The sequence below is a fragment of the Lygodium microphyllum genome, chromosome 3 (assembly GCF_053477565.2).
Source record: "Lygodium microphyllum isolate KBCC chromosome 3, Lygodium_microphyllum_v1.1.10, whole genome shotgun sequence".
Classification (NCBI taxonomy): Eukaryota; Viridiplantae; Streptophyta; class Polypodiopsida; order Schizaeales; family Lygodiaceae; genus Lygodium; species Lygodium microphyllum.
In genome coordinates, this window is record NC_141137.1 from 164,361,972 (window position 1) to 164,388,593 (window position 26,622).

General features: G+C 40.8%; 1 non-coding gene across 1 annotated transcript; it reads left to right on the top strand.

The window, feature by feature from the left end:
* Positions 1–21,123: 21,123 nt before the first annotated feature.
* On the top strand, positions 21,124–21,360 carry LOC148039122 (small nucleolar RNA U3). The gene has a single exon (XR_015690488.1). It is a non-coding gene; the product is annotated as a small nucleolar RNA U3 (small nucleolar RNA).
* The last annotated feature ends 5,262 nt before the right edge of the window (positions 21,361–26,622 follow it).

Sequence of the window (26,622 nt, forward strand, 5' to 3'; positions counted from 1 at the left end):
CGCCAGCCGGTGGGGAATCCTCAGCCTCCATCGCGCGATCCACGAGGAAAAAACTTGCCATCAAGGCCTCCACGATCAGGTACGGAGGTATACTTACAGCAATCATTGACGAGGCCATCAAGGGTGCTGGCGTGGAGGGAGAGAAGATTGAGCACCAAGACTCACCATGTCGAGAGGAGGAAGTCTCAAGTGAAAGGACGGCTAGCGATGTAGGGGACCCTGAAGTACCACCCCCGCAAAAGACCGGGCCTTAAAAGCAAACGAAGGATTGCAAGGGCCAAAAGAAGGTGAAGACACTGAGCAAAAGGGAGCGAGCCGAGGTGAAGAGGGCTCGAAAAGATCCATGTGGGTTGGAAGAACAACTGCAGGAGGAGGAGGAGGAAGAACTCGCAAGAGTTAAAGAGGAGTCAAAAAGGGCAGAAGAGGAATGGCAGAGAAGGGCAGAAGAGGAAGCCTACGAACTGAGCATGAAGGAACTGGCTGAGTTGGCTGAGGCCACTCGTAGGTCTGTTGAAGAAACTCACAGACTAGGAGAAATCAACCCCTATGGTCCTCACCATGAAGCTGAAGTGAGTGGTAGTGCGAGGGCAGCCCCGATGATCGCAGGCAAGGGAAAGTCACCATTACACCCCCTTCCTCCCTCCTTCGTGTCAACGCCAACAGACACCCCAAATGCCCCACAAGTGTTAAAGAGAAATCAAGGCCAAATTCCCCAATCCCAAGCAATAACAAGATGCCATCGTCAACTTTAAATAAGAGGATGCCATCAACTCAATAGTCTATCCTAGATGCTAAGGAGGGGAAGTTTAAGTAGAAAGTGCCAACATTGTCTACGATGAACTCCAACAAGGACCTTCCAAGAGGAGCCAATTGTGAAGACCCCTTGCCACCCAACACCTCCAACACACCATTGCCAATGCCAGCCCCTACAGTGAGACTGAAATCAAACTAAATCCTCCCAAGAGGTTAGGTAATGATATGTGCCAAGTATGCCACACTAAACCTAAACTATCGAGTGAATTAATACCTACATACTATCATCCATCCATAGTCCAGCTTCTTGCAATAGGCATGGTTGCCAATCCAAGTGATAGCTTGGTCAATAGCATAAGACACCTTGATAAGAGCTTCACCTTACTGCATCTATGAACGCCTTGACTTAGGTCTAGATGAAGCTACATCTATAGCTATTAGAAGCCTTCATTGTTCTTGGGAGGAATTTGATTTTATCTTCACCAAGCATGCTTCTATTGCCAAAGAATTCATAGGCACTCAAGTGATGCAAGAGCAAGCTTTGATAGGCCATTTGATTATGCCTTTTAAACATGATGATGTAGAAGCTACATAAGAAATCACAAACTTAGAGGCACTTGCCAAACCTGATTCTCCCTATTGCAGAAATATTTACCCTTTGAGTGTAATGGGAAAGACTAGGTTGTCAGATAATGACAAATGTTGAACAATGGTGGGCCAAAAAACTACTAAGTATAACCTCACCTCCATTGCACCAATGTCATTTTGAGTGGTAACCATCACATAGAGTTAACCTTTAGAGAATCATGTCTTGCTCCACCCTTATCTAGAATGAATTCTTAATGAAGAAGAGCTTCACATTGCTAGTTGTGTCAAGATGACCTGAGACTTTCTTATAAACATCCTCACTTACATCACACATGTGGGCATATAAACAAGTGACATGGATCGTTATGCTGTGATGGAGTACACAATGTGTGCATGAATTTTTGTTAATTTTCTTCCCTTTTTCTTCATCATCGGTATGCACTCTTGAGCCAAAAAGTCACTGTGAGGTGCCTCCTCCAACAGGTCTAGAGGAGTCCTCTTAGTAGTTGATTGAAATTCATATTCATGCACATCACCATCACCTCTCCCCATGGGAAACCTTGGACTTAGTTGAACATGGGAATCTCAGTTCTACTTCACATGGGAAGCATGGACAAGTCACCCCTTAATAGCAGTCTAACACCCACTTAAGAAAGGCCATTTTGCAATTAATCAAAGGCAGGAGTGAGGTTAACATCGCACTTGGTTCAAAGAGAGTGAGAGATGGGGGAGAATGTAACTCGATCCCCCTACCCATAAGGTACAATCTCACCTCCGGCCCCCTAAAACGGTGTTAAACTTGGTAACTAATCCTATCAATATTGGGAGGGTAGCTCTATCTAATGCTGGTTACCTGACTTATCCGGTCCACCCACCCATAGGCATCCAATCGTCAGGATCGAAGCCTCCCACTTTCCTCGATGGGGTTTGTTTAGTTTTCTAATTAGCAAAGCATACTATCACACTATTTGGACATATAAAATCAGCTTCCCTTTATTAATTCGTTAAACTAGGTTCGTTAAACTCAATCTTTAGCACATAATAAACAATTTGAGAATTAGATAATTTATTTCACATCACTCCATAGAGTGGTACAAAAGGGTCTTTCCATAAAAAGACACCGTCCATAGGACCTTCCAATCCCTTGGTATTGGGTTGTATGTGATCGCACTCCATCCACAGTCAACATGGAATTTACTGGCTCAAAGCCCCTCTAAGCTTCCTTGAGCCTTTGGATCCATCCTACATAACAGGGGCACTTACCACTTGGCCCTTTGCCCTCTCAGGGGCTTGAGTGATTAAAAACCAAAAACACCTACCTCCCTCGGGAGCATAGGACCCCCACTTGTAGGTGAGTTTTTCCACACTCCGCAAAGTGTTAGGGAGCATTGGGTTGGGGATCCTAATGTCCCGAACCACCACAATCCAGAACTCGTCTGGCTGTGCAAGCCCAGAATCATAAGAGCCATAACTCATCATTCACAAATCCAAAAGCAACCATAACCATAGAACATTTTTAACACTGCTGTCAATGTATGTGATGCATAGAATCCATCCCCTTCATGAATTTCCGTGTTCCTTCCTGAAAATCATTTGGTAATACTAACATGATTTTACAAGTTTAAGTAAGTTCTAACTAATGGTGATCCTTTCCTTATGTACTAACCTGATTATCTCCGTTCAGCCATCCATCATGATTACGGTTTATGGCAGAAGTCTTGGTTTGTTGTGGAATAACCCATCCTTTGGGTTGAATGGATCCGGGATTAACTTCCACTTACATTTCAATAGCAGCGAGACTACTTATTCACGTTGGGGAGTTCTCTGAGCGTGACCTTGCTCAACATCTCGATGTCTCTTGGGATTCATGGAAGAAGCTTGATGGATTCGAGTAGCGCTTCCGCGTAGGGGAGAGAGAGAGAGAGAGAGAGAGAGAGAGAGAGAGTGTGTGTGTGTGTGTGTGTGCGTGTGTGTGTGTGTGTGTGTGATTTGTAGTAGAGCTTCGTCACGTCCAATAGCAGAGAGACTTCTGCACGGGTCGTGTGTGTCTGTTTGTGTGTCTATGTGTGTTTGACGTGACGTTATACCCCTGTTTATATAGTAATTGGGGGGGTGAAGCGATGATGCTTGCTTTTTAGAGTTTTTGATGATGTCATCGATGATAAAGAGAGAACACTTTCTTTTAGCATTTTTGAAGACATCATTGATGACGTTAGAGAGGGGGCTCTATTTTTGTAGCGTCAAGATAAAAATTGACGAGCATATGGGTGAGGACACACTAGGCGGGCATCACTCCAAGGCGTATGACCAAGGCATAGACCTTGGCATCTTGGCCCTTGGCATACTTGGCAATATGTTACGAAGGCTTTGTTGGCGCCATTGGCTATACATGAGAAGCTCCCACTAGCTTGTAGGAAAATCTTCTTGGAGGGTCACCCATCTTAAAGTGTTATTACCCAAGTGCACTTAACTGCCAAGGGACTATCCATTAGACTAGTTCTTTTTGTTGTTCTATACTACAAACATAGTTTTAATAAGCTAGTCTTGGGAGGGTTTCCCAAGTCTTTCTTCCATGAACTAGCATATAATACCTCATTAATAATAACAATTATCTTCACAATTAGAACTAGTTTTTAAAAATGTGTAACATAAATCAATTTTCTTTGGAATGTATATGCACATTGTTTATTAAAATAAACTAAGTAATGGGGACATTACAGTCACTTAGCACTACCTCCTATAGGCTATGAGAAGCATTTCAATTTTTAGGGAAGGAGGGGAGTTAAGTAAATATTTAAAAATAGGGAATAAATAAATAATTAGAAACATAAGTGATTTTCTCTGAATTTTTGAGAGACACATAAGCTCTAAGAAAATATGGTGAACTTGCTATCTCGGCCTCTCATTACATGCCTTTCTTCTTTTGTAAATACATTAGGAAATGGCATGGGTTGACAAAAGGGTGGTCTATGGTGTTAGATATGCTCAATGCCCCACCCTCATAAGGTGCCACCAATGATCCATGGTGCTCAAAATTGTAAGGCCCCCATTATGAGGAGAAGCCAAATGTGAGCCTGGACATTGGTTGAGTCCTGACTTGTATATCAGATGATGTTTATGTGACCGGATGGAAAAAAGGTGACCATTGTGGGTCTAATCTTTGGGTTGGAATGAGTAGTTAAGTTGGTAGCAACTCGAGGCACATTGCATCGAGTTGCGGGGTAAGGGAGTTAAAAGGGGTCCCTATTTTGGGATCCGGGGGCAGCGCCCTCGGCCCGACGATAAAGGGAATATTCCCTAGCCGACTAGTGGAGGCTCATATGGTAGGTTGGTCATGCCGGCCTAACCGCCTTCACGGGCTATAACAGCTAAACCCCTTCACAGCCATCAATCATCTATCTTTCACCCAGTCAGAGTTGTTCTAGCTAGCCTTAAGCTCTTCACCTATCTTCTGTCTAGATTGCCATCTAAGCTTCACTATGGAAGCGCACGAGTGGACAGAGCCATCTCTGTATCACTTGTTTGGAGCGAAAGAAATTTTCTAATTCTCCTCTTATCTGTTGTGTACTCTCTATCTCTATCTCTTTCTCAGATTCTGTTCGCTGTGCCGTGTAATTTTTACATGTGGAAGGAATGGGAAGCTGTATATCCCTTTCACAAATGCAGAATTGGCAAAATATAACATGAATGCAGACATCCTGAGGAATGGAAACTTGAGGTATAGGAAAATCCATAATCTCAATTAGGTCATAGATGAGGAGTGGAAAGCCCAAGAACTAGTGGAGATATGTTCCTTGACCAAGTATGTGGAGAAGTTTGGGGGAAGAGTTAACCACCCTAAATGTATTGAGTTCCTACCTAACTATGATGTGGACAAAAGGACAAGGATTGTGACGGTAAAAAGAAAAGAGGGGCTTCAAAAAGTGGAGATTCCTCCCTCCACAAAATTGGTGCATTGAGCTCTAGTTTTGCTAGAATTCCCTTTGAAACTAAAAAAGAAAATAGATGTAGTTTCAAAGTTTAACTTCACAAAACAAGAAATAGGTAATGGTGACATCAAGCTAGAAGCATCCCTGAACTAGACCCGCAATTATAGGACAAGTTAATACACACGTTGTTCTTTAGCACTTACCACAATGCTGCAATGAACAAGATCCACTTGATCATGTTTGAAGACTTGGTTATGGGGCACTTGAAGGATGTGCACTTGAATGCACATACAAGAAGCACACTACATGTAATAGCCAAGTTACTTAGTGAGGTAGGTGGAGTCTAAAGAGGTCATTATGGGAAGTAGGAAACCTAAAAAGGGAAGAGCTATAGGAACCATGGTTCCATTTGGAGATGTTCAAACCGCCATTGTCAAAGAAGCTTTAAATGGCCCAAATATAGATAGGAATTAATAACAAGCACTCAAGAGGACACAACAACATCCTTAGCATAGGAAGTTACCTCAAAGGAAAGAATGGCACACAAGATAGGATCCAACACCCAAGAAAAGAAAAGGCATACACAATAAAAGGAGGGTTTGTAGACAACCCCACACTAGGGGAAAATACAAATGTTGAGGGACAAGATTGAAGAAGAGAGAAGGAAAAGAGCAAAAGAGGCAAGGAGGAGGAAGCTAAGAATGGAGAAGAGGCACAAAAGGAAACCCAAGAGAAAAGTAAGGACAAAGGGATTGCAATAGGGGGAAGACAAAATACACTACAAAGGAAAAGGGCAAGGGGAAAGGAACACTATCAGAGGAGAATGATACCCTTGAAATGGCCATGGAAGAGTCTCACAAGGCAGTGAAAGAATGCCAAGACAAAGAAAGGTGGGAGAAGGAAGAATACCATTAGGACATAAGGAACTCTATAGAGTAGATATGAGGAGAAATAAGAGCAGAAATTGAAGCTCCACCTGATCCACCCCAACCTAGAGTAGGGCTCAAGTAAGAGTGCAAAGAAATTAGGGAGCTCAATTAGTGGGGAACAACATAAGACTAAAGGAAAAGGGAAGGAACTGGCCCAACCCTTACCATCACTCCTTCCACCAAGACAACAAGTGGAAAGAGCCACCCTACCACTAAAAATTGCATATAGCTAGAGAGGTACTTAGGAGCACTTTAGAAACTCTACCTTAGCTACCACAGTATGCACTTACAAGAAATGAGATGACATGCTAGCTCAAGGAAGAGGGGATCTCAGATGAAAGACTAATTTTGTGGAATAGAACATCCACCATTGTCTTCATTGCCACCAAAATTGGGTAAGTGTGGCATGCCAAATGTTGGAGACACCACTCCCCCTAACTAGCCTACCACGGGAAACTTGTTAGATCAATCAACTTCATCATATGCATTGAAGGATCCAAATTAGAAAATATGGTGAGAATATATAAACTCAGAGAATGGTGCAAAGTGACACCCCTAAGAGGTGGCGAACACCTTCCTCCATAGGATGAGAGGGGCAACCATAAAATATAGGAAGGAGGAGATTGCTACATTGGGGAGGTTTGAGTTGGACATACTCATACAATTTGAGTTTAATGTGATGACAAGGAAACTCAAGGTAACACTTCCTATCAACATAGTGGAACGAGTAATACAAACAAGGGAAGCCTTGGGAAAGTGTTGGATTGATCATAAACTACAAGACCCAGGGTTGTGGCACTTGGAAGAGGAGGACTATTGGAGTGACAAGGTTAGAGAAATGCCTAGAAGAGTTTGGGGATTTGAAGCACAATTGGCCTAGTGGAGATCCATCTTAGAGACTAGCAACATGGCATGGGTGGCCTTCTATAATGCTACATTAGTAGAGAGAGGAAACCTCTCCTTCTTACCTTATCCTAAGAGGCATGGAATCAAATATGACCCTAAAACCCAGGCAAAATACCACTTTCCACTCATCTATGATGTCAGATCCATAGGGGTGGATGATTGCCTCAAATTCCAAGAAAGAGACTTGGTACCAACATTCAGACAATTTGTGGATATGTTCCAAAATGTTTTGAATCCAAACTTCTTGGTCACATGTAGTTACCTCAAGCTACTAATAGTCTTGCTAAACCAAAAAAGAGCAGTAATGGCTACACTTACTCTACATGCCACCATGCTACTGGCATTCTATCTAAACCTATTAGGAGACATGAATGGAACATGCTTCACAAGTTGTGGTTATCCCTTCCTATGCATGACCCCCTTTGACAATTTTCATGGCCATGAAGAACTACCTTATGAGCAAACCTTGTCTTGAACACTCCCTAGAACCTCTACTTCCTCCATCCTAGGAAAATAGAAAAAATGGAACAGTTGAAAAGAAGAAGAAGAAGAAGAAGAAGAAGAAGAAGAAGAAGAAGAAGAAGAAGAAGAAGAAGAAGAAGAAAACGAACAAGATATACATCTAGTACCCTTGCACAATAGCTAGGGGTCCTCAAGCTTGAGAGTGCCTAGTGATCTTTGTTGGTTGTCTCTATACTGAACCCCCTAGCCCATTTCTTCCCCACAACATGTTTAGGGTCCTAAAAAATAGGACACCCCAAGAAATTGGTAGACCAGTCTCCCTAAACATTGCTTCATAGAACACCTCATCTCTCATTGATAATTCGGTCCTCAAGTGTGGGACAAATCTAGAAAGCCTCGACTTCTCTAGTGCAGACCCATCTGTACGTGGATTTTTTATCTCAAAAGAAAGCGTACGTCGAGTCAATTCTATTTTTGGAATAGCAAAGGAGATGTCTCCCTGTACAATATGGATTCAAGATATTCATGAATTGAGTGTTCATGGTTCGTATCGCAAATTAGAAGCTGATCCCAGATTTTTACTTTGCCTAGTATTGAGGAATATTCATAATGAGAACGGTTTCAACGTATTTTGTGGATAGTTTCTCAGAAATCTATAGCATTCTGTTGGAACACATCCTGTCTTTTAACCTTCGTAGTTCTATGCATAGTTGTATAGCAAGTGTCATAAAGCAGAAATTTGGCTAATTCATTTTATTTTGGGCAAGCGGGTGCCTTCGTGGTTAAGATTTTAGGGCGTCGAAACGGATTTTGGAACCTATTTACATTTTTTATGAAAGGCCGAATCTCACCATTCACCTACCACACACCAACCCTTCCTTTGCAAGTACTTAAGGAGCAATGAGGAACCATCAATAGTCCCCCCCCCCTCCTCTCATCATCACATGGCCTCTTACCCTCCCTTTTGTCATTTCGCATGGGTTCCATGCACTTTCACCAATGCCATGGGATTGGCACATCAATAGTGAGGGGGTAATGTTAACTTGTTACAAGTGACAAAATAGAGTGGAACAAGAAAGAAAGAATCAAAGCAAGTGAGAAATGGCCAAGAAGTAATAAAAAGTAGGTCAAAATAAAGAAAAATTTAAGAGAGCGCAAATGCAAAGAAAAGGATAAGCATCGTGTGGTGCAAAATCTGATGACATTAAAAATCACACAGCATGAGGGTAGAAAGTGTAAAATTAAATTTCTCGAAAGCATTGGGCTCACTCCCGTGCAAATTGTAAATCCAAGCGCAATAATAGCACGCAAGTGTGTGAGTAAGTTTTTTTTGAAAAATAGAGGTTCAGATAGGTCACAGGATCCTTAAGACAAGTTTTAGAGGAACATGAAGTGGGCACTAATGAGAACTTAGGCCTTGCCCAAGGCCCAAAAATTTAAATCTCATATATAAGGTCCAAAAACCTTAGTGTAAAACATTCCATGAGTACTGTAACTTGAGCTTATCTTTTTCTCTACCTCCGTTTGGTTCTCCATCTCTGAAGCAATCTGTGCATGCAAGTATTCTGTGAAGCAGGGAAGGATTCCTGGGAGGGCTTGTGAGCTAGTTCTTGGCTTTGTGTTGTCTACTCCTCCATCTCTTCTCCTCACTTTCTTGGGATCCTTCCTAGTTTGAGAGGTTGAGGGAGAGAGTTGTTGCAACAAAGGCATAGATGTTGAGGGGGCTAGAGAGAGAGAGAGAGAGAGAGAGAGAAGGAAGACTTGTTTCAAATTGGACAAACAAGCGAAGGAGATTCAACTTCTTGCATGCAAGGATGATAGATCGAGACGCATGAAGCTTGGAATGTGGATGTCCATGGAGTTTTTGGAGCTTTGGAGCTCACAACAAACATCTAGACTACAACACAGTGAGTTCCTTTGACTCGACTATTCTTTTGTGATATTCTTCTTGCTTGGTAGGTAGTGGGTAGCAATCTATAGCTAGCTAAGTGAGCAATATTAGATGGTAGGAGAGCTTGTGGGGTGAGAGACTGCGCAAAATCTTGGCTTGAGAGGGTGGATGATCAATATGTGTGTCTCATATTCAATGAAGGGCCATAAATATGGTTTAACCAGTGCTATAGCCAACTGATGTCAGTTGGGTCCCTATAGAGGCCAAGCTTATTCGTTGCTAGGAAAGTACCAATTGATTTTGACAGTAGAGACTAAAAGAATTCTGATATTCTTTTACATTTCATTGAATTCTTTCTTTAGAGAGAAATCACTAGAAAACCAAACCAAGCCAATTCCACAATCCAAGTCCCAAAAAACATCCGGCTAGACTATGCATAAGATATTCACAACCATTGCACCCAATGAGATCTCTAGGCCCATGCTAATTTATCAATCAAGCACCCCATTGTGAACCCTTTTGTTTCTCATGAATTGCCTACACCACCAAAATCTAAGTGCATACAAGATCAAGTAACATTTCAAGTAGCTAATAATCATATCATAACCACCCTTGATCACCCAATGCTTCAAGAAAACAACCACAATACATCTTAGGACTCAATTGGCCTAGCCCAACAAACCAATGGCTCTCCAATAGAATGCTTTCTATAAACTTAACCTTTGGTACATTCATGGAACTCTTTGCTATGATCAATTTAGGTCTAGTTGATGATGAAATGATTATGCTCTCATCCTAATAGCACTCTATGTGGGAAGAGAAAAAGCATATATATTGGAACATCATTCCCTCTAGGAGCAACTCGCACATAAAGTTTCCAAGAAATAACTGCAAAAGTCTAGAGTAGTGTTGGGGGTAAAGGCGCCTCCGCCTAGCCACTCGTGTATTACTACACTGATATTACCCGCCACTGCACACTGCAGCTGGTGGGCGCCTATCACAGTCACTTATTCTTTATTCTTTTAGTGAAATTTTGAATAAAGAAAGGCTTGGCCACACATTGTGGTTGTTGGAGTCCCCACTTTTGAGTCTCTCTCTCTCTCTCTCTCTCTCTCTCTCTCTCTCTCTCTCTCTCTCTCTCTCTCTCGGCTCTTGCTCTCCATCCGCCATAGCTCTCATCGCCAAGCTTCTTCCTCTTGGGTTCCACTTCCCTTTCAACTGGTATTTAAGCAAAGGAATTGGAGCTTTCTCGGCATTCTCTTCAGCCCGGATTTGAAGAGCTTCAACCCGAGCTTCAATGGCAACCATGGCACCTTCATTTGCAAGTACATTTTGATTTCCCACCTCCTCCCCGAGCTTCCGGACCTTCATCGGGGCTTCTTCCTGGGCTGCATTAGAGCCCACTTGACCTTCTAAGTGCCCCCGAGGGCTGTTGTAGATTCCCCATCCCCTAGGAACAAGCAGCACAATTTTCGGTGCATTTTTAGGGGGCTGGGTTGATCTGCTCCCCAGCATTTCCCTACTCCTTCTCAGCTTCCCGACACTCTTGGTAACCTTCCTGAGCATTGCTTGACTCCCCGGCCTTGGTGCTTCACTCCTAGTGATTGATTCGAGTGCTTTCCCCTTCATCCCATTGCTGTATACACAGTCCCAGGACTATCAAAACAGGGCAACACTTGACATTTATTGTTTAATGCTTCTTGGCATTGCTCGCTTGATGTCTATTGATGCTCGATGATGCCCGGATGTTATGGGATGCTATGTCTATGCTTTGGGACTAATTTGGAGCATATTTGAGCACCGTTTGAGCTTCATATAATAGTAAATTGCTTGCTGTAATACAGTGGGCTGAAGCTCATTTACTTGGTGTATGCATTGGTTCATGGATATGGGGTGCTTCCTGGAGGTTTGAATAATCATACCGATGTATCTAGAGGTTGTCAAATGCTTCTTCTTGGTTCGGAATGCTTTTGAGCTTGTATTAGGCTCTGACTTGGTTGTTCTTCACTAGCATTTGGCTTCAGTTGGGCATGCTTTTGACCGGTCTATGCCTATTTTCACTGCTTGACATTTAGGCTTCTTGCATTTATGCTTTGGTCAGATATGGATGCCACTTGGTTTGCCCATGCTTGACAGTTACGTGGAGCTTCCTCTTCAGATGTACTTGAGCATTTTGGATCTGCTGGGCATTCCCTTTGGTTATTAGTTACACACTCTTTGGATGCTTTCATGCTTATGCTTTACGAGTTTGAGATAGCTTGGGATTTATGCTCCGGGTGTACCCTACTAGGATTCGGCATGTCTGATGCTATGTATTTGATGTATTAGAGCGTTGCTTGCTCTTTTTGCATCTGACTTCACTTCCAATGGGAGCCTCTTGGTATATTCGCATATACATAGAGTCTTATTTATAGATGAGCTTGAGCTTGTGGGACAGTTGCATGCATTTGCTCTCTTGAGAGCTTTATGTCTGCAATTTGTCTGTAGTGGTCTGATTTGATATGCCTATCGAGGCAAGCACCTATCTCTGTCATAGGTTTGTCAGTTTTGTATGCATCTTGGATGGTTATGTATTGAGCTTCTTGCTCTATCAGTTATGCTTGTGCTTGGTCTCTTCTCTTAACCCGAGATCCATTACATGCATGACTTCTGGACCTATGAGATGTCTCTTGCTTGACAGGTTATTGGTTTGACAGTTCTTGGTACCTTCTTACCCCTGGAAACTCACTGTTGGATGTATCTTGCTACTTGGCAGTTGCAGTGGCATATGTATCAGTGATTGCTTCACTTTGGGACAGTTTTATATACTGCTATAATTTATTATCGCAAGATAAAATTTGTAGATTTTGAGCACTTCTATGAGGGTAATGCTTACTATTTGATGTTATCTTGGTCATATTTGATGGATAGGTGCTTCTCTTGGTGAAATCCACCCTTTCGGCCAATTTTAGCAGTGGTTTTAGTGCATTTTCTACTAATTACAGCAACATGCAATTTTTCTTTTTTGCTTTGATTTGGGACAGTATGGCTGGTCATCCGAAAAATACAGCTCTCTTTAACATTGCCAAGTTGGATGGTACCAACTATGGGTATTGGAAGTCCCAAATATGGCAGGTTTTGGTGCAGAAGTTGCATATTAAACCCTTACGTTTCAAGGGTGTCAAACCTGTGGATATGGATGATGATGTTTGGATGGAAGTTGATGAGCTATGCAAGTCTACCATTATTTTGTCACTCTCAGAAGAGGTCCATCATAATGTTGTTGAAGATGAAAATCAGAGTGCATGGGATTTATGGGAGAAGATTCAGGAGCTCGATGTGCAGCAAAGTCCTGCGTCATAGATGTATTGACTGAAGTAGTTAATGGACCTTTGCATGAAGGAGGGGACCTCCATTTCATCTCATTTCAATCAGTTTCATGCTATCATGAAGAGTCTATTGTCACAGGGTATTGAGTTCAAAGACAACTTGCACTCGTTGTTTCTATTTGGCACCTTGCCTGAATCATGGGATGTACTCCGTACTGCCATATGCATGAACAAGCTTGATGGGCCAAAAATCAAAGATGTCAAGAGTGCTTTATTGACTGAGGAAATCAACATGAGAAACAATGATGCTTTCCACTCTTCACATGCATTGACCATTAGAGGTGGCAGACATGGCAGTCATGATAATGATTATAAGGATAGGGACTCTCAGAAGTCCAGGTCCAAGTCACGTGGTCGCAGTAAGTCCCGTGGACGGAAGTCTAATCTTACCTGTCATTATTGTGGGAAAGCAGGACATATTAGGCCACAGTGCCATAAAATGCATGATGATAAGTGCAAGGAAAATGGAAAAGAAAAAGTGCTTCTGAGCGCAGTATTGTACCTGCAAAGTCCAGTGTGAAAATATAAGAGGTTAATGTCATGCAGGCCACTGATTCATATGATGATTACATACTTGCAGCTTCTTCATGCGATGCCTTACAGGCTTTTGAGATACATTCTATGTATGTGCAGTGCTGGCTCTTGGATTCGGGTGCGTCCTTTCATGTGACACCCTATAGAGATTGGTTTCATACCTTTCGTACCATGTCTAATTCTGTGCGTCTTGGTGATGACAGGTCTCTTGACATTGTGGGCATTGGAGATGTTAGGCTGCAATTTTCTTCTAGGAGTTCTTTTGTTTTGCATGATGTACGCCATGTACCTACGTTGACTTGCAGCCTTATGTCAGCTGGATAGCTTGATGATGTAGGGTATTTTCTGTCGTTTGGAGACTCTGCATGGAATATTACTTGTGACAGACTTGTACTGGCAAGAGGTGCCAAGTCTGGCAACCTCTATCCCTTACTTGTATCTGGAGCTACATTGGATCATGTTGTATAAGTTCGATGCTTTTATGCAGTCGCTACAGCCATAGTGCTATGGATCCGTGGTTGTACAGAAGAAAGCCCGTGATGGATCTTTACTGATTTTGGTACTCTATGTGGATGACATGCTTCTAGCAGGGACAACTCATGAGGAGCTAGATGCTCTTAAGGCTCAGCTCAAGAAGAGCTTTGAGATGAAAGATCTGGGACAAGCCTCTCATATACTTGGTATGTGCATTATGCGTGATAGATCTCAGGGACTACTCTATCTGTCATCACAAAGGGAGTACATTCATAAAGTCCTTGAGCGCTTCCGCATGCAGGATGTTAAGCCTATTGGCTATCCATTACCTTCTCATGTGAAGGTTTCACAGTCTGATTATCTGTAGACAGATGAGTAGAGGGCCAAGGTGGCCAAGATTCCCTATGCATCAGTCGTGGGCATTCTTATGTATGCCATGATAGCCACCCATCCAGTTATCGCTTTTGCAGTTGGGGTTGTGTCACATTATATGGCTACACTTAGCAAGTAACATTGGGATGCCATAGGGTATCATGAGGTACCTGAAGGGCACAACAAATATGTGTCTCTGTTATGGTAGCTAGGATACAGGATCCGTGGGGTACACTGACTTTGATTATACAGGACATGCAAATAGTAGGAAGTCCACTTCTGGCTATCTGTTCACTTATGTTTGAGGGGCTATCTCTTGGATGTCCAGAGCGTAGAAGTGTACGACCCTTTCTACTATAGAGGCCGAGTATATTGTAGCCACAGAGGCTTGTAAGGAGGCTATCTGGTTAGGCCGTTTGAATGCAGACCTTGGTATGACAGATGCTATGCCTACACTGCATTCGGATTTTATGAGTGCCACTCAATTGGCCAAGAATCCGATCTTCCATGCGAAGACGAAACATATTGAGGTGAGGTATCACTTCATTCACAAGGTCATTGAGGACAAGTTTGTTGACCTTGTCAAGATTCTGACTAAGCAGAATCCTGTAGACTTGCTCACAAAGAGCCTCACTACTGAGCGCTTTGCCTTCCTCAAGAGATTGATGGGCATTGGATGAGATGACATCTTTTTCTCATCCTGTTGTACATGTGTACATTTTATACTGTCTTTTCTTTTTTCTCTCTCCCACTGGGGCAGATTTGCCTTTAAGTGGGAGGTTGTTGGGGGTAAAGGCACCTCCACCTAGCCGCTCATGTATTACTACACTGACAGTACCCGCCACTGCACACTGCAGGTGGCGGGCGCCTGTCACAATCACTTATTCTTTATTCTTTTAGTGACAGTTTGAATAAAGGAAGGTCCGGCTACACATTGTGGTGGTTGGAGTTCCCACTTTTGAGTCTCTCTCTCTCTTGGCTCTTGTTCTCCATCTGCCATAGCTCTCACTGCCAAGCTTCTTCCTCCTGGGTTCCACTTCCCTTTTAAGTACTTTCCAACTATGCATTTGCTAAAGCTTACGAACCCATTCAAGGTGGAGGTAGTCAATCAACAATATAACTCCTCCAACCACTTTGCACAAAGTTGGTACCAACTTTGATATGACATGGCTACCAAAAGCAACCATCTCATCACCTTGGCCAAACAAGTTTGTGCAATTAGTTTGCTAAGATGCAACTCCACATATTGCACATCTACTTCTTTACGATCCATCAAGTCCCACAAACTAGACAGACCAAAAGAGTTACTTCATCACCCACTTTTGATAAGATCAGACTAAAAAGGAGCTCCACATTTCTAGTTTCTTTAATGGCCCCTCATTGCTCAATGATATTACGTCCTATCTATGTGTGCTCATGGTTCAACCTTTACACCTAGATGGCCTCATTGACTTGAGTATAACCTTGATTTCCATGACTATTGGGTCTTTATCACAACCGTTGTATATAAATACAACCACTCTTGTTGTAAATATCGATCAAATACTCATTCTTAACTAAATCAAAACTCAAAAGAATTCTTGCATACACTTTAAGCGAGTCCTTAAGCTCAGAAGCTTGCCTTCTTTTCTTTAGGAAGGAAAGCCCAAAGACTATGTCCATGCATATCCAAATCACCCAAAAACTTTTATAGCTATACCACATTACATGCTCTCATTGCAAGACCTCTATACTTAGCCTTTGTACTTGATAAATCAATCATAGTTTTCTTTTTGCTACTCCACATAAGTGCTACATAAGAGAAAACATGAGTACACTAGTAGATCTTCTATTAGACATGCTATCAACTGAATCTACATTTGTGTACCCAAATACATGTACATCCTTACCTACCTCATAAAAAAGTCCATAATGCAAGATGGACTTTGCATACCTCAATATGCATCCAAATGAGGATTCCCAAGTAGCTACATAAAGTGAGTCACAAGCCCAACAATATAGCTCAAGTGTGGCCTTGTGATAGTCATGTAAATCAAATTCTCTTCTATCCTCCTTCTAAACATAGTACTGTCTTCTATCTCATCCCCAACATCAGAACTCAACTTTACATTTTAATCCAATGGCACTAAAAGAGGCTTACAAGCTATCATACTATACTTGGATAATATATTCAAGCCACATTGCCTTTGTCACTATCACATGTAATAATCAAGTCATCCACATAAATAACTATTACAACCAAACATGATCACCCTTCCTCACATAAAGTGAGTGATTTGCATAAAAAATATAAAAGTAAATGTTGACAAGATAACCTCTGATCTTGTTAGACCATACTCTAGATGCTTGCTTTGGTCCATAGAGCACCTTCTTTAACTTGCACATATATGTGGAATGATGTAAATCTTCATAACTTGTTGGGTACCCTATATACACATATTCTTACAAATCATTATGTAAGAATGTATTCTTCATATCCATATGCTAAAACCTCGAACCTTTGATTATTTCCAAAGTAATCACACATTTATTGGTTTCCATCCTAGTAATTGTACTAAATGTCTCTTCATAATCTATGCAATATGTCAGTGCGTAGCCTTTTGCAACCAGCCTGGCCTTATACTTGCTAATAGAATCAAGTACATTATAATTTATTTTATAGATCCACTATAGCCAATAGCTTTCTTACCCTTGGCAGCACTGATACTAGATCCAAATTCTTGTTGGCCTTTAATGTAGCCATCTCTTCATCCATTGATGTATCCTAAATGAGCATGACCAACATCCTCCTCAAAACAAGTGAGCTCAAAATTCTTAACTACCTTTACTATATTAGCATAATGGTGAGCTATGTAACCCTTAAAACCAAATCTTCTAATATGATATCTTACCCTGCTAGACCTATGTATCACTAGATCACTCAATGGAGCCTTTATATTACCTTGTGCTCTCTGTATACTTGACTCCCTGACTAAAGGAATACCAAGCTCATTATCCAAACTCTCAGACCCACTAGATTCCTCCTTTATATATACTAGATTTTGGTGTGTAGATACTTTAAAGATTAAATCTAGAGCTATGCTTCCTATTAACGTGTCATCCATGTGCTAATTTTGATGATCAACCCTTAAAGCATCCTTTCTATTCAAGAAGCTATTATTCTAGTATTCGAAATCATAGCACTCTTTTCTTGAACCAACCTTCTATAGTTGCCAAGAAATTGTGTATGCATTGCTTAAACTATGGAAGTGAATGCATTGTTGTGCTAATGGAGGGACAATGAAATTGTGCTAGAGGCGGTACTTTATTAGATGTTGATCAATTTTTATTTTATACTCCAAAATATTGCTTAGAAAAAGGACTTCCTCTAAATATTACATCTCTCCAAACTATTAGTATGGTTTGTCATATGATTAGATGCATTTAAGTTAACATATCTTAGATCAATACTAGTCTCGTTTGCCATAACAATATTCATCATATGATGCATGACAAATAAATGCTCATTTTTATCATCATTCTACCTTGATACATCACATTTTTGTCCTTTGCATTCCACTATTTCTATGTCTTTAATTCTCTTACGAAGGTTCACTTAGCTCTCTCTCCTTTTCTTCACCTATAGTAAGCTCATATATGCCTTTTCCAATAAGAAAGTTTGTCACATGAAACTTCCATGAAAGATAGTTATTTTTATCTAGCTTCTCAATGATGGAGTTTCCAATATTCTCATGCATCATTATAAATTTGTGCAATCAAGTCTTATGCAACCCTCTAATGAATATGTACAATTACAAGCCAGGTAATCCTTTTCATTGACTAGTCAATAATACATACAATCCATAATTTATTTGTGGAAAGATCTTCATTTTCTTCTTACAAAAAACTCAAATCTATAGATTTGAAATCTGTAATTTGTGCACCTGAGAATGGTTGACATAACATAAATTATACTATACCTTGAAAGTGATGTTGATACCTTGCAAAGGTATAATGGGGCATGAAAGAGCCTTAGATGGCTAGAAAATCAGTGCAATAGCCTTTAGATCTAATCTAGAGAATATACAACATTTTTCTTGCACAAAAATCTGAGATTTTTGCTTGCTTTCATTAGCTCCACATGCACTATCAAGGAGAAAGAATGAAGAATATGAGAGGTTTTTACCATTACTTGCTTACTCAAATCCTTGCTCCTTCTTTACTCTAGTCTGGAAAATACCTCCTAATAATGGTGCGGCTTTGATACAATGCCACAAATCATGTGGTGGGAGACTCGCTCAAACTACTACATTGAACACACAGAATACATGCGTAGTGAAGCTTACTTAAGTACATAAGAACAACATAGATGGAGACCAAAACATTTTCTTACTGGATTTTTTCTTTTTTCCACACACTATAGAATACACAAAGTATATGTAAGATATACTATAATGAAAAGTGGCCTATCAAGTCAAACATTCCATATCTGACTATATTAGTTAATTGGTGCTATAACTATGCTAGTTATACATAGATGTAACTAACCAAATACAATAAGCGATGAGTCAATGGCCATGTGAAGGTCATAATGACCACTAACATGCTAAGTATAGACTTGTGGACCCATCTACCTACATGGTCCATAATCAATGCATGCATGTGTCGAGCTTGCCATCTCAATATCTCTCACTTTGCTTATGGGACAATACATATGCCTCTAGCACCAATCTACTAACAATCCAAAGATGATGCTTCTTCTTCTTTAGATTAGGGATCAATTATGATGGGTTAGCAGTGGATTACACCTTTAATGATAGTAAAGTGGAAGGACTTTTCTCTGCCTCTAGTTATGCTATTGCTCTAAAAATACCGCATCATGGCTCATTATGATCTCCTTTGTCTTATGGTCATATAATCTATAATATTTTTTCTCATCATTGAAATCCAAGAAGATATGTTTGGTGCTTTTTGGTTGTAAATTGTTCTTATTCTCATCCAGAACATGCACATAGCATCCGCACCCAAAGGTTTCAATATGCAAAAAATATGGTTCTTTCTACCAATCTAAGCCTCATCAAGTATTTTCCATCAAGAGCCTTACTATAGCTTTGATTTAATATGAAATCTCTAGCACTAGTATCATTGAGACACAAAATCGGTTATGCAATCACTTTCCCTTAAGCATGTACTTTGGCATTAATCCTTAAGAGTACTTAGTTCATAGATGTTGTTCCTCCTTTCACCTTTTACTAACAAGCTTTCTAGGATTATCTAGAATTTCTGCACTTCTATCCTCATGAGGGTGTTTTGCACTGCTACCGACCATCATGGTGATGGACTCTTGTAGAGGCTATATAGAATTGTGTTTAATACCTACTATGAGTCAATCATTCACTCGCATTGAACTGAGAAGCAACATTTCTCAAAGGTAGTTGTGTGAATAACTCAAGCTTTGCTTGATTCGTATTGTTGTCTCCCCCTCTTTACTTTTCAAGATATCCATTTGACTCATCAACAAGAAAGCTTTAACACCTCAAGCATCAAGAGGAGTTTTTTGCACTGTTAATAAAGGAGGAATTGTGGCTTAAAGCTTGAGAAGAAAGGAGCAGTGGAGATACTACATTCCCCACGAGTGCGAAAGAAAAAGATGACTGCTCAATGATAACTTTTTTCTCCAAGTGAGTCACCTTAAAGATTTTCGAATAGTTCAACTATATATATCATGGAGCTCACAGAACTTTGGGACATTTTGATGTTTTTATGAAATAGCTCTAGTTCTAAATGCAAGGTTCATAAAAGAGTGACAATGAGGGGCTAATAGAGCGACACTCAAGGATGTATTGCTTTAAGGTCTTACATTAAACTTATATGTAATATATGAAAAAAAAAATTGTATCATAATGTGAGTGGCTAAAGAAGTTGCATCTTGTTTTCAGAATTCCATTGGGGTGGGAGGTGTGTTGTCTATTGGCCCTTTTACCATTTTTACCTTCAAATCGATGATCAATCGTCTCTCTCTGTGGCTCTCTCTAAATAAATTTAAGGAAAATAAAGTTCCATGGCCCGGATGAATAATTGGATGATTTATGGTCCTGACGAGAGGTTCACCTTCTTATAGCCCATGAAGGTTGTAGGTTGTCTTGATTGACATATCATATTATTAACCTTTGCCAATAAAGTAGGGAATATTTGCTTTACTAGTGGGTCATGACACTGAGTTGAATCCCTGCTAAGGGGATCATTGTCTCGATTGGAGCCCTAGCTAGGGTGCATCTCTAATGGGACCAAATTTAGGGGTCCCTGATAACTTCCAAAACTTGAGACAAAATTCATTGTGCCTTGAGTTAGCTGCTCCATCTAACTTGTAGGCTAGAGCTACATAGGTTTCCTTTTTGGCCATATGGTCAAATAAACCTTACTCGACATTTAAGTTAGGGCTCAATTGGTGTCAGGACACACGCACAACATGGCTCCTTTTCATATCAAGTATACCATGCTATTTCTAGGTTCTCGTGAGCTACAACTATCCTAACAGGTACGAGGCACACTGTAACAATCGTTTAGATGCTTTTCAAGCACTAATGACAACTTTAAGACTAATTGCATCCTACATATATAACAACACCATCCTCGAACAATAAGCACCAACTTTAAGACTAATTAGGTAGCTAATCTAGCCTACACGAACAATAAGCACCAACTTTAAGTTTGTTAATATCATAATAATGCGAGTAAGGTCCCAGTTAAGCGAGGATCCATAATCGTTGAGGTTTTGCGCTCGCTTCGACCCCTCCTATCTACGCGTAACACAGCCGGGGTACCCCTGAGAGAGCAGAGGCTTGTTACGGTGCATCGAGCTTGCTCAAACCCGTAAGCACTGCGCTGCCGCGCAAGATGCTCTATATGGACGCGCAGGCGGATGCGCTTCCTCTCTCACGACTATACTTGAACAGGATCTGTTCTATAGTTCGTACCTCTTGCCTGGACATTCCAGTACAGACAAGCCCTGCACAGCCCGGAAGACGAGGCATGGCTCGGCCGCCAGAGCGCGAATAGTTTGTCGCCGCGGGGATGAGAAGGGCTCGCCCTTCCCTTCTCCCGGGCGCCTTGATGAACGTCCCACTGTGCGCATTCCAGCCGGTGGTGAAGGCTGTCGGGCGATCTGACGGGTCTCCTCTTTTTGCGGGCTCGCACTCAATACTTCAACTGCTATTGTAGGCACTCAACATTACAAAGGATTAATCAAGATGAGGGGGAATTCAAATCTAATGTATAATCCAATTCAGGCAAACTATTCTTCCGCCATTCACCATGTGCTTCATATCCATATATTGTCATTGGTGGGTGCTTTAAAGATCTTTCCTATATTTTGCGGGGCGCCTTGACGAACGTCCCACTGTGCGCATTCCAGCCGGTGGTGAAGGCTGTCGGGCGATCTGACGGGTCTCCTCTTTTTGCGGGCTCGCACTCAATACTTCAACTGCTATTGTAGGCACTCAACATTACAAAGGATTAATCAAGATGAGGGGGAATTCAAATCTAATGTATAATCCAATTCAGGCAAACTATTCTTCCGCCATTCACCATGTGCTTCATATCCATATATTGTCATTGGTGGGTGCTTTAAAGATCTTTCCTATATTTTGCGGGCTCGCACTCAATACTTCAACTGCTATTGTAGGCACTCAACATTACAAAGGATTAATCAAGATGAGGGGGAATTCAAATCTAATGTATAATCCAATTCAGGCAAACTATTCTTCCGCCATTCACCATGTGCTTCATATCCATATATTGTCATTGGTGGGTGCTTTAAAGATCTTTCCTATAGAGTATCCTTCCTGCTTCATATCCATATATTGTCCTCGGTGCTTTAAATATCTGAGTATCCTTCCTGCTCATGCAGCAAATGCCTTGGGGCTTGTATCGCTTGGTCAGAAGCTATCTTTTTCATTGTGCTGCTCCTTCCTTCCTTGACAACGCTTTGCATTACCTTTGGAGGAATCCTTTTTATGCCCAAAATGTTCTTCCACCATTCACTCTATGCTTCATACCCAGATACATTCATTGGTGCTTCAAAAATCTTTTTCCTATATAATATCCTTCCTGCTCATGCATGAGCAGCAAAGGCCTTGGGTCTTGTATGCTTGGTCAAAAGCTATTTTTTTCCCCTTGCACTACTCTTGTCTCAATAACTTGTTAATTTACCTTTGTAGGAATCGTTTTTATGTCCATCACACCTTGTGCATCTTGTAGCGCACCTTCCATTTTGTGCTCATCACAACAAGTACATCTACAAAGAAGAACGTCTTGCCCTAGTTGATAGAGTTGACCAGTAATCATCTGATCGGTTCCAGTTCTTGATTAGAAGACGGATAACACGCACCTTTTCAATGGGTCTCTTTGACAGTCCCCTTTCTAATATATAGATGATATCGTCTTCCCAATGTGCTGTAAGATCTGCCTTTATTTAAGAGTTCAGATTCTTAACTAGACTACTTTCGTGGGCTAGAAAAGGAAGACCCTTCTAAAGCCATCGTCAATCTATCCTTCACCTAATCAGAGTTCTTCCAACTATCCTTAAGATCTTTGCGCCTATCATCTGTCTGAATCACCATCTAAGCTTCACAGTGGAAGCGCACAAGTGAACACAGCCATCTTTGTATCAGTTGGTTTGAAATTAAAGCAATTTTTGTTCTTCTCACTCCTTGCTCAGCGTCTATCCATTGTGCCATGTAATTTCTACATGGTATTAGAGCCCAAGGGTCTCTAAGGAGTGAAGAGTACGCAAGAGGCGAGGGCTTCAACAACGAAAATGAGAAATATTATATGTTGCATTAGGTAGCGATGCTGGCGCATCAGGTGGTGGTGGTGTTGTACTGAGAGTTCAACAATGAGGATTCGTCCCACCAACCTTCGGTGAAGGCAAGTTAGATGGTACAAACTACACTTTGTGGAAGTTTAAAATTACAACTATACTTAATTCTTATGTGCTTTTGGAGATGGTGTTGCTGGGGATTGACCTAGAATTTTAACCCACCTCGGCCCATCAGATTCAATTTTTATGATATTTTCAAATGCGTATATTTTATTAGCTTGAAAATAAAGGAATGCGGATGCATTGTGTGTCCTAGTTACAAGTTGTTTTGACAATGTTTTGACCTTGATTCAGCATACAACCAAGGCATCAGAGGCTTGGAACGTACTGAGGAGTTAGTATGACATATAGAATCAAACAAGGATTCAGAACTTGGAGAATCAAGTAGCAGCATAGAAGTTTGCTGAAGGAGACACAACTGAAGTATTTATCACTCAGATCAAGAATCTCGGCGACTAGATGGTTAGTGCTCGGATACAAAAGACTAGTGAGGAGCTAGCTCGGAGGTGTCTTTAGATTTGTCCACCAGAGTTTGATGGATTGATGACCATCCTAAATACTCACGTGAGACCCCAAGCTTTGATGTTTGAGGAATTTTTTGCACTACTAATGGATAAGGAGTCGTAGCTTAAAGCCCAAGAAGGTAGCATCAGTGGGAGATGTTGCATTCTCCACCAATGCGAAAGTCAAAAGTGGTTCCTCTACCAATGGTGACAAAAAGAAGAAGGGTGGTGAGAAAAATTTTCAAGGAGAGTGCTTCTATTGCAAGAAGAAAGGACATGCAATTGCAGATTGTCGTGTCAAGAATGTAGATGAAAAGAATGGCACCGGAAGACTAAAGGAAAGGAGACAGTCAATATAGTTGAAGCAAAGTTGGAGTTATTAATGGAGCAATCATTGAGAAAATGTATTCCTCGGCACAAGAAATATCTACCACTAACTCATGGGTATTGGATAGTGGCGCCTTTGCAAGAATCCATCACTATGATGATGATGCAAAATGCCCTACTAAGGGCACATGTACTATTTCCTTTGTTACTTGAAATTGTAAACTAAAAAATCTTTCAAAGATATTGTATGTTCCAGATATTAAGAAAAATATGCTATTATTTGCTTCTGTAACTAATCTTGGCCATGAGGTGAGATTCACTAAGATAGGTGTAATTATTGATAGTGTTTGCAAAGTTGTCAAAAAAGGAGAAATAAGGAACAACCTATATGAGCTAAGTGCTCATATAGCCACCACTGGTGTTGGCACAAGTAAAATTTGGCATGAAAGATTTGGTCACATTGGTATTGTAGTGTTAAAGGAGACACATAAGCAAGGTATGGTTGCTCACCTACTTGTAGTAACTAGGAACCATGTGAAGCTTGTATGATGGGCAAGCAATAGAGAAAGGCATTTCCACAAGAAAACAAGAATAGATTGACAGCTCCTCTAGAGTTAGTGTATATTGACTTATGTAGTAAAATACCTATACAAGCCTTGGGAGGATCTTCTTATTTTATGTTGATCGCTCGTCGATGACTATACTAGGAAGATGTGGGTATACTTCCTTCATGATAAGACTCAAGCTTTTTGTAAGTTTACAAAATGGGGTAAAACTTGTTGAGAATGAAACATGGAAAAGTTTGAGGGAGTTTAGAACAGATGGTGGTGGTCAGTTCAGCTCAAATAATTTTGAAGACTTTTGCAAGAGCAAAGGGATTAAGTGTCAATTGATGATACCTCATACACCTTAGCAAAATGGCATTGTTAAACATTGAAATCGCACTATTATGGAAATGGCAAGGTACATGCTTAAGGGCAAGGGAAACGGTGTTGGGCAGAAGCTGCTAATACTGCACTCTACATTCTCAATTGAAGTTATACAAAGGCTCTTAAGGGAAATGCTCCTCAAGAGGGCTATTCTGGTAAGAAACCATCTATCTCACATTTTATAACATTTGGATGTGATTGTCATGCACATGTTCCAAAGTATAAGAGAATCAAGTTAAATCCAAAAAGCACAAAATGTATATTCTTAGGTTATAGTGATAAGCTGCTTACAAATTGTATGAGCAAGAGGAAAAGAAGATCATAGCGAGCTGTGATGTGGTGTTCAAGGAGTAGCCATATACTGTGGAGGAGGAGAATATAATTTCTTCCACTTTATTATCTAGCGAAGAAGTAGTCCACTATATGAACCTATCCTAAGAGTTGTCCCTACCCTCAAGGAAGGAGGAAGCATCATCTTCAAATGATGAAGAAAAAGTCCACCAACTTGCAATCATGCCATTAAAAAAGTCATTTTTGCCTTAAGTTTGTAAGTTGAAGAAGGCATTCTATGGGATGAAACAAGACCCTCTAGCATGATACCAATGGATAGATGAATTCTTTTTATGCTTGAATTTCAAAATATGTGCCTCAGATTCTAACTTGTATGTTTACAGTCCATCAGACTCTAAAGGCTTTGAGCTCTAAGTTTGAAATGACAGACTTGGGCTTGTTGCACTACTGTTTGGGGATTGAAGTCTAGCAAGAGTCTAGAAAAATCTTCATCTATCAAAAGAAGTATGCATGGGAGATCTTAAAAGGATTTGGCATGACGGTGTGTAAGGAGATAGCTACACATATGGGGGTCAATGTGAAGTTACTCATTGAGGATACATCAATACTAGTAGACATTGGGAGGTATAGTAGGTTGGTTGACAACCCCACCTACTTGTGTAACACCAAGCCACATATTAATTTTGCTATTGGTGTTTTAAGCAAGTTCTCAAACAAATCACGAGAAAGTCATTGGAAAGATAGAATACAAGTGGTTAAATACTTGAACGGAAATCTTGACTATGGTATCACATACAATTTTGAAAGTGCTCTTATGGAGAACCGTGACTCAGATTGGAGGGCAAGTGACGGGTGGTTCTAGGAAATTAATTTTTGGATATTGTTTCTATTTAGGTTCAAGAATATTTTCTTGGATCAATAAGAAGCAACCAACTATGGCATTGTTTTCTACGAAAGTAGAGTATAGATACCTTGCTTTGTTGCATGTGAAGTAGTATGGTTAAGGAGGAGGATCCTATGGCATATCAGAGTACAAGATGAAGATACAACCGTGCTAAGATGTGACAATCAAAGTTGCATCACCATATGGCTTCAGTGGCTACAACATACTCATACGACTCAATGGTGAAAAGAGCCATACACTTCTACACCTTGGACATCCAAGCACCTCCAGCATAGGTGAAAACATAGCCAGAAGTGAACTTCCTACTATCTGCATACCTTATATATTCAAAGTTAGTGTACCCACAACTCCTGTATCCTGGCTGCCATAGCATATGCACATATCTGCAGTGCCCTTGAAGTACCTCACAATACCCTTCACGGCATCCCAATGCTTCTTGCCAGGTGTAGTCATATAGCATGCCACAAAAAAGGCAATATCTAGACGAGTGGCTATCATGGCATATATGAGACCTGCCCATTGTAGATGCACAGGGAATCTTGGCCATCTCGGCCCTCTGCTCATCTACCTGCAGACAATTGGCATGTGATACATTCACATAA